Genomic DNA, 16,245 nt, shown 5'->3' on the forward strand with positions numbered 1-16,245 from the left:
AAAACATAACTCTGTTCTAAGTTTTCTCAAAGAATTCTACACACAAAATTTCCTTATTCTACTCTGATGCCAAATGTTGCCAATTTAAGCCGCATATACCCCAATGATGCAGCCTAAGCCGCATATACCCACAGTATACAAATAAATTTGTATGTCACACTATGTGTGTCCCAGGAATTCCAAAGATTCCATACTTAGTAAAACCTTCAATTAATCAAGGTTAAGGCTCCTTAATTAAACTCTATGCAGAAATACAACATCTGATGAAAACCCACTTTATCAAAGTTTAAGTCTTTAAGCGGAAATATATTTGGTTCTCTCTTAACCCTTATAACTCAACCTTTCGGTTAATTTTATTACCCGCGCATGTCAACCATACCATGGTCTTCAGACTTTGGTTAAAACCCAAACTTAACCCATAAAACATTAATTCCACCTATTTCTATTATAATTCTTGTATAATAGAAATAACTCATAAAACACACTTAAACCTTTACCTTTCCACCTTTCTTCGAATCTTTGCACATATATCAATGCTCTCTTTAGCGCGTTTAATCCCTACCGTCAATCTCATTCCTCGATCCAACGGTTATTGCGTCACCCAATCATTAACTATCCCGGACGATCTCCACCATTGATTTTCTCTACCCAATCCAGTGGTTATCACGTCACTCGATTGCCAAGCAGCTTGTCTAATCTCCACCGTTGATCAATCCCACTTGATCTAACGGTTATCGCACAATCTCATGCAGAATTAAGCATGAACGATATCAGAATGAAGGCACGTGAGAAAAGTGGTTTTCTCTTTTCTCCGTGTGCTACATGTCAGCTTCTAAGGCTAATCACGTAGAATTATGAAATACCATTTACTACCTTTAGTCTACACGAGAAACTACTTATACTTTGCGAGACTGCTTCATCCTTTTCTAGCACGTGGGTTTAATCTCTGCCGTCCATCTTCTTGACTTATTCTGCATGACTTAATCTTAGCAGTCTATCTTCTTGACTTATTTTGTGCGACTTAATCTTATCTGTCTATCTCCCTCACTCTCGTTCATTGATCTGATTGATCCAACAACTACACTTGGCTATTATGTTCTTATGTTTCTTACTATGTAATAGCTCATTCATCTTTCTGCTTGTGTATTTTCTCCTGCCTGATGATCTTCATTTGTTCTGAACTTGATCTCCGCTCGCGCCTTTATGCTTCCTTCACCTTCGCTGTAACATTAAAGACTTCCTCCTGTAATGTCTGTGTGTAAAGTTGTAACACTCCTCTCTACACTTATTCTCTGGTTCTATACACCTACAACCTATGTCACGCAGAATTACTCAAGTTCACACACAACTTATACTTCAAATACACATCACACAAACTCATAATCGAGTAATCTATATTAATAAACAAACATTTACACAGGAATTTCTTCCTCGCCCTAATCTTCGATATCAGTGGCCTTTCTTTCCTGCCCGTAGGCTTACAGTCAAACCTATCTAATCTCACTCTAACTAACTGACTCTATGTCTTTTTGGCTTACATTTATACAAAAGGTTCTGTTTAACCAATTCTGGTTCAAATCCTTAATCTGCTAAACTAAATCCTGAATATCCTCTAAGTCCACTTTTAACTCTAGCTAATCCCTAAGAATCCTCTCTGGTTCCATGAATCATGACACCACTTTCTAGTCTAAGACTTATAATTGATTTCCAACTCTCTCGTCATCACTCATCATCACTCATGTTCTCCTACATTTGAGAGAATTTACAAATATCCTCACAACATCTAATTAATTCCTATTCTAATCACTCAAAACATTAATAATTACATACATAGGAATCCAACTTCCTTGAAAACACAAGACCCCCTAAGTTAACTGAAATGTGATGAAATTGCTGAGCTGTATGCTCTTGCATCACAACTTCCTAGGGTCGTAACTTGGTCACATTATCTTCGTTTGACGCGTATGATACCTCGTTGGAAAGATCAATCCGAGGAATACAACTCCTGATGTGATTGCTACTGTAACCAAAATTTTGCCAAAAAAACGTCGTTTAGGGCCTCAAAATGGCTCTGAAAGTTGAGGACCTGAAAAATGCTAAAAATAATAAACTGTGGTACAATTAAGGAAATAGATGAAATTGAGTGGAGGGTCTAGGTGGAATAAGCAGGTGGCCGCCAATATCGACATGGATCAATATGTAATAACCACAAGGGTATGAGGTCAAAGGGAAGGAGAAATTAGTGTGTAGGTTGAAGAAGAGATTGTATGGCCTAAAACAGATTCCAAGGCAATGGTATCTAAAATTTGACAAGTTTATGTTTGAACAAGGTTATACTAAATGTAATTCAAATCACTGTGTTTATCTTAAGAAACAAAATTATGGCAACTATATTATATTTTTATTGTATATAGATGACATGCTTGTTGTAGGGTCTAACATGCAGGAAATAAATGTGCTTAAAGGAAATTTGCAAACTCATTTGCAACGAAGGATTTGGGTGTTGCAAAACAAATCCTTGGTATGAGAATAACTAGAGACAGGAAAAAACACAAATTAACATTGTCTCAAAGTGAGTACATAGAAAAGGCGTTGGAAAGATTAATATCCAGAATCCAAAAGCAGTCAATACACCTTTGGCTAGCCATTTCAAACTATGTAAGGAGATGTGTCCCAAGACCCAGGAAGAGATGGATTATATGTGTAAAGTTCCATATGCATCAACATTTGGAAGCTTAATGTATGCAATGGTCTACACAAGGCATGATATTGCATATGTAGCGGGAGTTGTAAACATGTATTCTAACAATCTAGGAAAAGAGCATTAGATGGTAGTGTAGTGGATTCTCAAATATTTGAGAGGTACCACAAATAAATAATTATGCTTTGGTGGTTCAAACATTTCTCTACAGGGATATGTTGATGCATATATGGCAGGTGATAGAGCTAACAGGAGGAGCGCCACAGGGTATGTGTTTACTGTAGGTGGAACAACTGTCAGTTGGGTTTCAAAATTGTAAAACATTGTTGCACTTTCAACAACGGAAACATAGTATGTTTCTGCTATAGAGGCTAGTAAAGAAATTATTTGGTTACAAAGGTCTATGGATGAGTTGGGAAAGAAACAAGAGATGGGAAGGTTATACAGTGACAGCCAAAGTGCCATTCATCTTGCAAATAACTTATCTTTGTTAGAAAATTATATATTACAGAGCAACATAACATATCAAATATATTGCAGAAATACAAACACAGAAAACACATAAAACAAGAGAGACATAGATATACGTGGTTCACCCAATTTGGGTTACGTCCATGGAGAATCAACCAGTCCTTCCTTTTATATTATCCAACAAACTGAAGAGATACAACCTATAGTAGATTTGGTGTAATTTCCTCTTCGCTCTCATGCACTTTCCTCTCTTGTTCTCACTCAGAATACAAATCTACATAGACGCTGTAAAATTCCATCGTATATAGCGAGGGGTTGCCTTCTAGGGCAAAAAACCCTAAATTAAGCATAATTTCTACCGTCAAATCTCCACCTAATGAACAACTCAAATTGACTACGAAATTACAACATTTTACAAGGCAATTTTACATCTATTTTTAGCTTTGGGGGCGCTTCTCCCGATCTCCACTGGGGGGGGACTCCTAAAGCTCATAGCCCCCACCCCACCCCCCCCCCCCCCCCCAAGACCCCCCTGCAGCATAAATATTACGAGTAGCGTTGCCACCACAAAATGCAGTGACACTTCTGAATAAAGAAGGTAATCAGGCCCCACACCCAACAATCTCCCACTTGTAGACTGATTATAACAACTTCATCACTGCTTCATTTGCTAGACAATGACTCCACTTTGGACCTGCCTATTTCTCATCTTCTTCATCATACTTGAAGACCAATTGAAACTGAGCAAAATATCAGTTTCTCCCTGGTTACAACTTTTTTTAACATATTTGCAAGATTTTGGCTAGTGTGTATCTTTTCCAGCTTCAACTGTCCATCTTCCAATGCTGACCGTATGAAATGATACTTGAGCTGTATATGTTTTGTATTGGAAGGAAATGTAGAGCTCTTTGCAAGATGTATGGAACTCTGGTTGTCACTGTATAACCTGCCCAACTCCTGCTTCTTACCCAATTCATCCAGAAACCTTTGTAACCAAATCATTTCTTTACTAGCCTTTGTAGAAGCAACATACTCTACTTCCGTTGTTGAGAGTGCAACAACACTTTGTAATTCCGAAACCCAACTGACAGTTGTTCCACCTAAAGTAAACACATACCTTGTGGTGCTCCTCCTGTTATCTCTATCACCCGCCATATCCGCATCAACATATCCCTGTAGAGAAATGTTTGAACCACCAAAACATAATGCTTGATTTGTGGTACCTCTCAAATACCTGAGAATCCACTTCACCACCATCCAATGTTCTTTCCCTGGATTGTTCATGTACTTGCTTATGACTCCCACTACATGCGCAATATCAGGGCTTATGTAGACCATTGCATACTTTAAGCTTCCAACTACTGATGCATATGGAACTTTAGACATATCATCCATTTCTTCCTGAGCCTTGGGACACATCTCCTTACTTAGTTTGAAATGGCTAGCCAAAGGTATACTAACTGGTTTTGCATTCTGGATATTAAACCTTTTCAACACCTTTTGTATGTACTCACTCTAAGACAATGTTAATTTGTTATTCTTCCCGTCTCTAGTTATTCTCATACCAAGGATTTGTTTTGCAACTCCCAAAGCTTTCATTGCAAATGAGTTTGCCAATTTTCTTTTGAGAACATTTATTTCCTGCATGTTAGAACCTGCAACAAGCATGTCATCTACATACAATAACAATATAATATAGCTTCCATCATTTTTCCTATTGAGATAAACACAATGATCAGAGTGACATCTAGTATAACCTTGTTCAGACATAAACCTATCAAATTTTAGATACCACTACCTTGGAGCCTATTTTAAGCCATACAAGCTCTTCTTCAACCTGCACGCTAGTTTCTCCTTCCCTTTTACCTCATATCCTTGTGGCTGCTGCAGATATATCTCTTCCTCCAAATCCCCATGGAGAAAAGCTGTCTTTACATCTAACTGCTAAAGATGAAAATCTTCAGCTGCTACTAAACTTAAAATAGCTCGGATCGAAGTCATTTTAACAACAAGAGAAAATATCTCATCAAAGTCTATACCATTTTTCTGTGCAAACCCCTTCACTAAAAGTCTATCTTTATACCTTTTTCTACCTCCGTCTTCTTCCTTCAACATGTAAACCCATTTATTCTGCAATGTTGTTTTACCTTTAGGCAACTTGACTAAGTCCCAAGTCTAGTCATGTGCTAAGGATTCCATCTCTTCTTTCATGGATTGCTCCCACTTCTTCCTGGTTTCTACCTGCACTGCTTCTTCATAACATTCTGGTTCACCAGAATCAGTAAACAATACATAATATAATGGAGGAGAGTATCGTTCAGGGGGTCTATATATCCTGGTAGATCTTCTAACACCACTTTCAGGTGTTTGAAGTGCTTGTTGCTATTGTGGTAGCTGTTGATGTTCTGGCTATTGATCATTATGATTTTGCAGGCACCATCACTTTTTCTGTGATCTCTTCAAGCACTGTGTATTCTTTGTTTTCTTTTTCCTATTTCTTTTCCTGCAGCTGATCCTTATACAAAACCTTTTCATTGAATATGACATCTCTGTTCCTAATGATTTTGTTTTTTTTCATAATCATAAAAGAGATAACCAAAATCATTAACACCATATCCAATGAAGGTACATTTATTTGATTTTTCCTCAAGCTTTGTTCTATTTTCTTTATTAATGTGGACAAAGGCTTCACAACCAAAAGTATTTAAAAAAGAGTAGTTCATCTTTTTACTTGTCCATGCCTCCTTTGGAATACCACCATCCAAGGAAATTGAAGGCCCTCTGTTTATTAGATAAACAACAGTTTCTACAACATCTGCCGAAAATTGTAAAGGCAATCCTACATGCAATCTCATGCACCTTGCACGCTCCATGATTGTCCCATTCATCCTTTCTGACATACCATTTTGTTGTGGTGTTTGTAGAGCTTTGAAATTACACCTCTCCTACACATTTTCCCAGACTTTTTCCCCTCACCAGCACTCCATAAGCTATCAGAAATCATTGCATATCGATTCTAAAAGAGCATTTAAGTGGTTTCTGACTATGTTTTTGTGTTTGCTGTTTGAACTAGATTTTTCTCATTAGCTGCGGAATCCAGTCATTTTCCGCAGCTGATTCAACTTTCCGCAGCTGTTTTTGTTAAACTCTAGGTTGCAGGTGTCACCGGGCAAAACAAGCCACATGGGAAAGTTAGAAATGACCTAGACATGGATCAGGTCCTATTGGTTCAGCTGAATTCGTCAAGGGAAGCTGTGGTCAACGGTGGTCAAATGGTGGTCCAACGTAAGAGTCCTACGGCAGCCAAACTTTGTTTTCAAACACGTGAAGGATTCTGAAGGATGCGTGGTCGTTCCTAAATCTCTGGGGTCATGTTGCCACCTGTAGACTACCCCAAGACGCGAATCCAACAGCCATAGTTGATAGATTTAATGGTCTCGGCAACCATTATACTAAATCCATGGACGCTGTCTTTTACGTGTCTCCTGTTCACGTAGTTTTACAAGAAAATAGTTATGTAACCTTTGTTATAAATAACACGTTTCTATAACGCATAGATTTAGTCTTTTTTGAATGTAATTTCGCTGTTCAAAGTTCACTGTGCCGTGACACTAGTTTTATTGCTGTAACTGTGTTTTGAAATATATGAGCAGACTCTGTTTCTACATGATTGCGTGAACATAATTTTGGATCGATAGCCTATTGACCGAGGCTGTGCAGAGGGCCCCTGTACGCTGAGGTTTCGTTTCCCTTGTTGCTGTAAAGTTTTATGCATTGTTTTCTTACTTCCATTGCATATATTCCATAGTTATCCACCTGTGTATATTTTAATTGCTATGGTATTTCACTTATGTTCATGATTTTACAAGTTTGTATAACACTGATCAATGCATGTATGTTTCAGGATAGAGTAGGCATCCTGGGCATTTGCATACAATTTTTGCAATGACTAGTGACATGGGATTAATTCTCTGCTGACTTTGCTTTTCCTAGTTTTTTTTTTAATTCCAGTTCTGTTTTGTTGATTTCAGTCTTGTTCATTTGCTTTGTTAGTTAGTTTAGAAATCAACTTGCTCATGTCATTGACGATTACCTCTGAAAGCCATAGCTAGACTAACTGGCGAGGGATCAGATTATGAATGTTGTGAATTGATTTTAGTTTTACATTTCTGCAAGTAGATATCAGATTGCTCATGTCATTGACGATTACCTCCGAAAGCCATAACTAGACTAACTGGCGAGGAATCAGATTATGAATGTTGTGATTTGATTTTAGTTTTACTTTTCTACAAGTAGATATCAGATTGCTCATGTCATTGACGATTACCTTCGAAAGCCATAGCTAGACTAATTGGCGAGGAATCAGATTATGGATGTTGTGATTTGACTTTAGTTTTACTTTTCTACAATTAGATATCAGATTGCTCATGTTATTGACGATTATCTCCAAAAGCCATAGCTAGACTAACTGGCGAGAAATCGGATTATGAATGATGTAATTTGATTTTATTTTTACTTTCTTTGCAATTTTTGATTTCTTTGAGTGCAGTAGCTTAAATCACTTTTCTGTATTTAGACAACAGCAGAGATAATAGTTTCATGATCAGTAGTTCATTATTTACTTGTTTTAAATAGCAACACATTTTCCATTCTTGTTCAAGCATTACTGTCATCACTAGTATATTCTAAGATCTCCTGAAGTGTTAAGCGCTGGAAGCCGTTATAGAGGACATAATTTCCTAAAATCCATATCCATGCTTGCCTTCTAAAGATTCAGGAATAGCCATTCACATTAGGAGATAAATGAAGATAAAAACCCAAAAATAAAATAAAAATTGAAAAACGACAAAAATATAAGAAAGAGGCTATCTTGCACATATAGTGTGCCACTCTTCATTAGTTTACGACTCTCGGATTGATAATTAATGTAGCAAACATTTTGGCGCCGTTGTTGGGGAAGTGTAACTAGGTAGCCAATCTCTTTAAAAAAAAGAAGAAGGGAAAATTGATAACTTCTTGAAGTATGCTCTCCTCTTCACCTAGTGTGATCTGGAGGATTAGAAAAGAGAGTTGTTAGTTTAATAATTTCTTGATTATGATCTCTTCTTGCACCTAGTGTGACCTGGAAGATCAGAAAGAGAATTATTAGCCCGAATTGAAAAATAAAAAATGACATGCATAGAGCAAGAGATTCTAGGGGAAGGTTTATAGCTAGGGCCAAAAGTTCGATTTTCATAACTCCAGCTACTTCAAGGCATAGACAAGATACACCTCCATCTCTCTGACTCACACTCCCAGCCTTAGGATTCTTGAAATTCAAGGGGCAGCAGCTGAATTAGGAGACTCTCCCACACTATCCATCAAATCTGACCTAGGAGAAGAACCTTTCTTCACTTCTACAGGAGAACATATTGTAATCAAAGAAGTAGAATCACCTGAAGAAGAGGAGGGAGAAATTTTTCCTTGTTCACCATTAATAGAAGAACCAGAGGACTCTGAGAACTCTGAGGAAACTATCATGATAGAGGAAGTAGTGAATGGATTTGGAGGAGGGGGCAGAGGTAGAGGTAGAGGAGGAGGAAAAATGGAGGAGGTAGAGGTAACAATGGGGGAAATAGGGATGGAGATAACTCATTTGGATTCCCTATAGCTGATGAGGAGACCCATACAACAATGAAAAACTTTTCCCCATCTGTCCTCCCAAACTTTTATGAGTTGCGAAGTGAGGATCCTGAAACATTTCTATTTGAGTTTGAAGTCTTGTGCCGAACCTATGACTATATGGAAGACTCTCAAAAACTCAAATTGTTTCCTTCAACATTGAAAGGAGCCGCTTTGAAATGGTTCATGGGATTAGTCACCCAATCTATTAGGACTTGGAATGATATGAAACAAACATTTTTGGATAGATATCTGGATTATTGCATGCCCACCAATCATAAGGATGAGGTATTCAAGATGATGCAAAAAGAAGATGAAAACTTGGAGGATTTACTTGAAAGATTTCAATACAACTTAAAGAGAGCAAAAATGAGTAATTTAGATGAGGAAACCTTGAAAGCCCTTCTATTGAAAGCCATTAGAGATGAATGGATAGATATTTTAAACATGATGGGGAAGGGAGATATTTCTCAACTTCCACTCCATGACATATCAAAACTATGTGTCCATCTCTCAAGGGGAAAATCTAAAACTAGAAAAGGGCCTAGAGATCCTTCTCTTATAAGAGCAAACAAATCTGCAACTGGATCAATAAGTAGGGCAGAGATTGGCAATATGCTTGATGAGTTCAAAACTGATATTCTAGGGAGCCTTAGTGAACAATGAGACACCCTTAAAATACAAAACAAGCAGAAAGCAGAAGCCAAAGCCTTAGCCATCTTTTGTCCAAAATGTAGAAAGAAACATGCTTTAAGGGAATGTCCCTTGGATGCGAAAGTTGTAGAGACATGTGTGATTTGCTCAGAAAGCCATGAGACCAAGGATTGCCCTTCAATTCCTAGGCTCAAAGCTGTCTTTCAGGAAGATCCAAATTCAGTAGAATCCCTTTGTTTTGTTTCAAGAAGACCATGTTAGGGGCCAAAAAATCAAGGATTTAACAATCCTATGAACTTTCAGCTCCCACCAAATTGGAACTCTTGGCAACAACCTTGGCCCCAATCTCAAAATCCATACCAATCATGGGCACAAGTGATGCAAAATCCTTATGTGAGATTCGATCAATTTTATCAATATCCTCCATCTTTTCAAAATCAACAAAATCCACAAATTCCAAATCAAAACCCACAACTTTCATTACCATTTCCGCAACAACAACCTTCTCAATAAAATCAAAATTCTCAACTCTTGCTTCCATTTCAACAAAAGACAAATCAACTACTAGCCCAGCTGTTATAGACATTTTTGTGCCTTACAGCATTGAGCATGAAATGTCCATAATCTAAGGGATCCAAAGTCCCTAAACATGTTGTTCCTACCCCTAGAGGAACAAGGCTAACAAACCACGGAAATTCACAGAAGTTCTCCACCAGAAACTGCTCAAAAACAAGTCAATTCAGGATCAATTTAGTGGCTCCACTAGCTGTTTGCGCTGAATGTCAAAGCCAACACTGGCTACCTGCGCTGAATGTCAAAGCCAACACTGGCTACCTGCGCTGAGCGAGAGTTGACATGTGGCAAGTTCATTCCATGAGGTGTCAAAACCCAGGAAGCTTCCAAAATCTTCCTCAATGACACTTGCCTCAGGGAATTCGACTGGTGATGAGTAAGAGGTTCCAAATCTCCAAGTGGAAGCAAGAACCTCCAAGTGGAATCAAGAACTGACAGAGGGAGAGGACACTAGTCAGATCTCAAGCTGACTCATCCTCTCTCCAAACATCTATATATGGATCTCTCCTCCATGAGATCTAGAGGTGGGAATTTTGTTATTGCAAAGAATTGCTGTTGGTTTGAGATTGGAATCATTGGGTGCTTAATGCTTTGAAGGGGGTAAAGATAGGAATTCCATTTGCTGGGAAGGAGATGCTGGATTGGAACCCTCTGGGTTGTATCTCTTCCTGAACCTTGTTATTCATCAATAAAGCTATCTTGGTTTCTCCTATATACTGGTGTATTCTTGATGTATGATTGCATTAGTATGTTTAGTTTATTTCTAATCCTGAACTAGTTATGAATATGAATCCATGTCTTGTGTAGTGTTCTCTTCTTGTGATCTTGCAGAAACCTCTTGAAGTTGGGCGAGCGAGAAGGCAAGTAGCTGGGAACTCTCAAAGAGAAGAGAAATTGGATCGAGGGACAAACGGAAGACACCTGTTAGTCCATCTATCTCTCTTCATTCTTAATTCATAAAGGAAGAATACTAGAATAGCTGTCTCTGTTTGTTGCTAAGGCACTGTCACACCTTAGGTGGATAGGATCGTCCTGCATAGACATTTTTCCCCACAACAAATTGGCGACTCCACTGGGGAGATCTGTTTAGTCATTTTATTTGTGTTTCCATCATTGTTTGTTTCATAGACTCGACAGCAACAATCGAACTGCATCTGCTATTCCCAGATGCAAAGTAGTCAGTTGCTGCTTTGATCCAATCACTGGACTTGTCTATGATCTGAACAATGGACTCACAAATGATTTGATGATCCTTTGTGATAGATCTTAGTTCTCCCTCAAAGCATCCCTTTGATTGTACCTTGCTTGTTGTTTTTATTTGGCCTGAACAGTAGATTAAATAGCAATCTGTGACCCAGAACCCAGTGAGAAACTCTCATTTCTCCTTCAGCGCGACAGCTGTGAAGAGGTTCTGCATTTCAACGCAGGTCCTGTGAAGGCTACCTGCGCTGAATGTCAAAACCCCTGTGTTGAGGTTGCGCTGAACCAGTGAGGCCTTGTGCAGCTGGGGTTTTCTGCTCTGTTTTGCCTTGTTTTGATCTCTGATTTTTGCAGCCTGTAACCAGCATAGGTACCAGTCTGATAATCCCTTTTCTCTGCTTAAATTCCGCCTCCTTTTGTACAAAAAGACTGTGAGTGTTTTTATGTGTTTTTGGCGTCATTTACAGTTTTCCTTTGCAAGAGTGAAATAGTCATCCTGTAGCCCTTGATTCAGATCTGTTGATTGTGATCTTAGGAGAGAGTTCATTGGCTGTTTACAGTTGATTATACATTTGCTTTTGCTTATTGGTTTGAGTTTGTCTCTTTTAAGTGTCAAAACAAGTGTTCATTTCGAAAATCGTAAAGTGTTGTAATCTCTTCTACCCTCTCTGATTTCGAAAGAGTAAACTTGTTTGTCTTTGTCATTTAAAAGCAAATTCAAAGTTGTACAAAAAACTTTCTTTGTAGGCATCAATACTAAGAAAGCGGAAAACAAACACCTGCATTGTGCATTTGCATTTTGATAGTTTGCATGTTTGATTTAGGAAAAGTGCATTAGAGTGTGCTGATTGCTCTTTGAGAAAAGATGGTGTCTTTCTTTTCCCTTAGTAGCTAGGATTTTCAGAGTTGAAAAGATATAAAGCTTGCTTATCATCTTTAGACTGCATTTAGGAATTGTATCATACATCTCGTGGTGAACCTCGAAAGGCAAACTTCTAAAAAGATCAACCTAAAATAAATTGAATGAACTTAACAATGCTTTGCAACATAACACACAACATAGAGGTCTAGGTTAGAGACGTGTTCCGGCGTCGTAAAGCCTGGTGACTGTCGATCTCGTTGATGGTGGGTGATTCCTCCTGAGGGACGATAGCATCAGTACGGATTGTGCTCCCACGTACCGTCGCGTATATATTGGGAGACCCCTATAGGCATAAAACCTTTATCCTTAGGAAGCCGTGTCGGCCGCCCTACTGATCGCAATGCACAGAACACAGCATTCAGGAAGATCGACCGCCCGTACCCTAAAAAGTATTCTGCGGTTTTGCGAAAAGTTTGGCACACCCTCTACCTAGAACTCCAGAGTAGTTCCTTTTGGCCTTTTTCAGACTCTATAACGGAAAAAGTCCATCCGAGCATTTGTCACTTCGGGCTCGTTAAAACATCGAAGGAGACTAGAGTCATCTTTAGCTTTTTCTCGACCCTTTAAAAGTGAAAAAGCAAGTTGTGTCTGAAAGTGTCTAAAAAATTCATTTAATTCGGAAACACACTTTCCCCTTTTGTATTTTGGTTGATCGAGTAATCCGCAATCGTGGAAGAAAGTCAATTAAAACCCCGTCGTTCGCGGAGGCTTACGAGTCAACCGTCTTTGTCTCCGGAATCAAAAACAGTACGGACAAAGCGAACTCGTTTAACCGGTTCGAAATCTCCTATCAATGTTAGAACAAGTGCTCCAACGACATCTGAGATTCCGGTTACTCCAAACATTTCTGGAAACCCTGCCTCTATAGAAGAAGTTCAACAACCACAGAGGGACAGTAACACTGATCCTAGTCTGAGAGCAAATACTTGCGTTACTGAACCAGTTCCATCGGTGACCGGTTCGGAGAGTCTTTCTCCTCAAACAACTGTCGCTGTCGATTCAACCCCTTCTTCGGTACCAGAAATATTTTACGGACCTGACGGTCTTCCTCTTCCACCTGGTTTGATTGCGATAGAGGAAATTGTAGAGGATCCGCAAGCAAGTACTCCAACACATTTTGGAGTCGGGGTCACTCTATTTCCTTCATCAGAAGTTAGTCTACCACGAGTGGAAGTTCCTGTAGAATCACTAGGTAATCTCTTGGATAGACTCAAAATGTCTGAACAACCGTCAACATCTAGGACTGTGTCGAATGACACAGCGATGGCAGAACTCCCTGCCGTCACTCCGACAATGTTTGCCGGCATACCATCTGTCCCAACTAGCTCACAACCGCTAGAAGGAGTTCACCCAGGGACTATTTCGACAGTGTGGTCTGTTCTAGTTTGTTCCTTCGGAATAATATCCGGCAACTCTTATGTTGAAACTCGCCAGATTGATCCATTTGGTGGTCAATTTGGGCAATCCAATCCCCAAGGACAAACAATCCCCTTGAGTTCCGGATTGCTACCGTATGGGGGGCAGTATGCCCTTTCATTACCCCCTCCGGGAGGGTATCCATACGGGAGTTCACAACAGTATTCAGGTTATACTGGAGTTACATCAAGTGGTTGGGTACCTATGCTACCTCAACAACCAAGGGTTGTATATTCCATGCAACAGTGTGTACCTATGTCGAACATCCCAACCACACCGGCTATTGTAACAGTGTCGCAAGTTCAAACGTTGCCTGTTGTATGTCAACCTCAGATTTCTCAGGTTGTAATGCAACAGCCCCCTGACCCTGCGACTCAACCACAATCGCCTACTGGTGGGGCGACACAGGTCCAAACAGGTACAATTACCCCACACCTTGGTCCAACGGTTAGTATAGCACAACAGAACATGGCCTCACAATCGTGGCTGGTGCAATACCAACAACCACAATTCTAGCAAGTGTACCAAGGTTCTGAGTAGCAGATCTTTGCGAACAGTGGACAATCGTATATTCAGAACGGTCAAAATCAACCACTTTACAGTGGTCAAGTCCACCAATCGTATTAGTCATACCAACATCAATTACATTATGCTGGTATGCAAAGGCCCACTGCTCAGGCAATTCCATCGTACCCTGGGTATGCTTCACCTAACCTGAATCAACAGTTACCATTCGTGGCAACTTTAGAGTTACCCGATTTACACCGGTTAACAAACGATCCAATTGCTTACGCCCCTTGGTGGCCGACGATTCCTCACAAACTTCCTTCGGACATTCCTAAATTTAATGGAAAGCCAGGTGAAGATCCATCGAATCACGTGATGACCTTTCATCTATGGTGTTCATCAAACACCTTAAACGACGATTCAATAAGGCTTCGCCTTTTTCAGAGGACGTTAATGGGTCCAGCGGCTAAATGGTATATTGAATTACCTAGAGCATCGTTCGACAATTTCAGCTCCCTAGCCACGACTTTCTTAACCCATTTTCAATTACCAATAAGGTATGAAACGGGAACGGAAATCTTAACCAACTTCAAGCAGACAACAACCACTCACATATCTGATCATATACATGAGTGGCGTCGTCGTCGTAGGATGGTAAAAACGTATGCTCCCGATTAGTTATTAGCTGAATGGTTTATCAAGTCGTTACTTCCTGCCATAACGGAAGATGTGGCCAAGGGGGGAGTCGTAACGGAGGAGCAAGTTATTGCTCATGCACAATATCTAGACTTAGTCTACACTCAGTCTGGCACGCTCTACGACAAAATACCTGACACCCCTAGACCGGAATTCTCAATTCCTCCTCCTCCTAAATCAAATAGTGACTCTCATGCCAGCGATGGTGTGATTGGCACGACAAACACGAAATCGACAAAGGCTTTGTCTAAGAAAGCCCGTAAGACTTCAGATCAAAATGCAAAAGAAGAAATTCTTGCTTCGGAAGTAAATGCCGTATCAGTAGATAAAGGCAAAGAAACCAATCAACCAGGAAGAAAGAAGAAGCAAAACAAAGGGAAGAAGAAGAAACAGGGCGAGTCATCCCCTGAAAAAACTTCTTCAAACCCTCCTAGGAAAGGGAAACCAAAAAGTCCATGCATGATATGTGACGAGGATCATTGGACAGCCGATTGTCCATACAAAGCTGAGCTTAGAAGGTTCTTCAAAAGTTCGCAAACCTCAGCTGTGTTAACTGATCCGTTTCCCAATCCAGGTCAAAATCTGGTTGATAGTGGAAATGCTTCCCTGTCGCAAGTGCTAATGTTGTCGATCTCCAAGCAACAAAATGATGCTTTGATTTCGACAAGGAACAAAGATTACGGGAATCCGCAACTGTCGAACGACAAAGGTAAAGATCAACCAAGTAGTTCGACAACAACTTCGATAGAAGTTGTACCACCCATCATTCCTGAATTAACAATAAAACCGCCAAAGGGAGTAATACACAAGTCGACATTTAATCCTCGCTCCAGAGCGGCGCAGCATTATAACATAGTGGAAGATTTGGCCCAATCGCCATCCGCTATGTCGACTCTTGAAGTACTACAAAATTGTCCATCCCAAAGGCAGGCTTTGTTATCGGCTATTGGTGGGGTCGATCCCAAGGATTCCAATCTTGTATCCTTTGACCACGAAGGATACGATCCTCAGTTACCAGCTCAACTAGCTTTCCTTATTCAAGTGAAAGCCCTCAACAAAACTATTCACCGAACAATTATTGATGAGGGGGCATCTACATGTATTATGTCGATGAGTTGTTGGAAAACTTTAGGGTCTCCGACCTTGTCGCGATCTTCGACGACATTGAAAGCATTCGACGGAAGGACCTATACCCCGTGCAGTATCCTTAATAACTTGAAGGTTGAACTGGGGGGAAAAACAGTAGAAATAGATGTTGAAGTCATCGATGGGAATCTTGACTACAACATCCTACTGGGAAGACCATGGATATATGCCATGGCAGCTGTAGTGTCGACTTATTTTAGGAAGATTGCATTCCCTTTTCAAGGAGGGATTACGATCGTCGACCAACAAGACTTCCTCCCTAATGGTTCACAAGTTACAGGAAGCATTCCCATGATCC

This window comes from Pinus tabuliformis, chromosome 7, assembly GCF_031772625.1.
Source record: "Pinus tabuliformis cultivar Carrire ecotype Pingquan chromosome 7, CPIR1, whole genome shotgun sequence".
In the NCBI taxonomy this organism is placed as follows: domain Eukaryota; kingdom Viridiplantae; phylum Streptophyta; class Pinopsida; order Pinales; family Pinaceae; genus Pinus; species Pinus tabuliformis.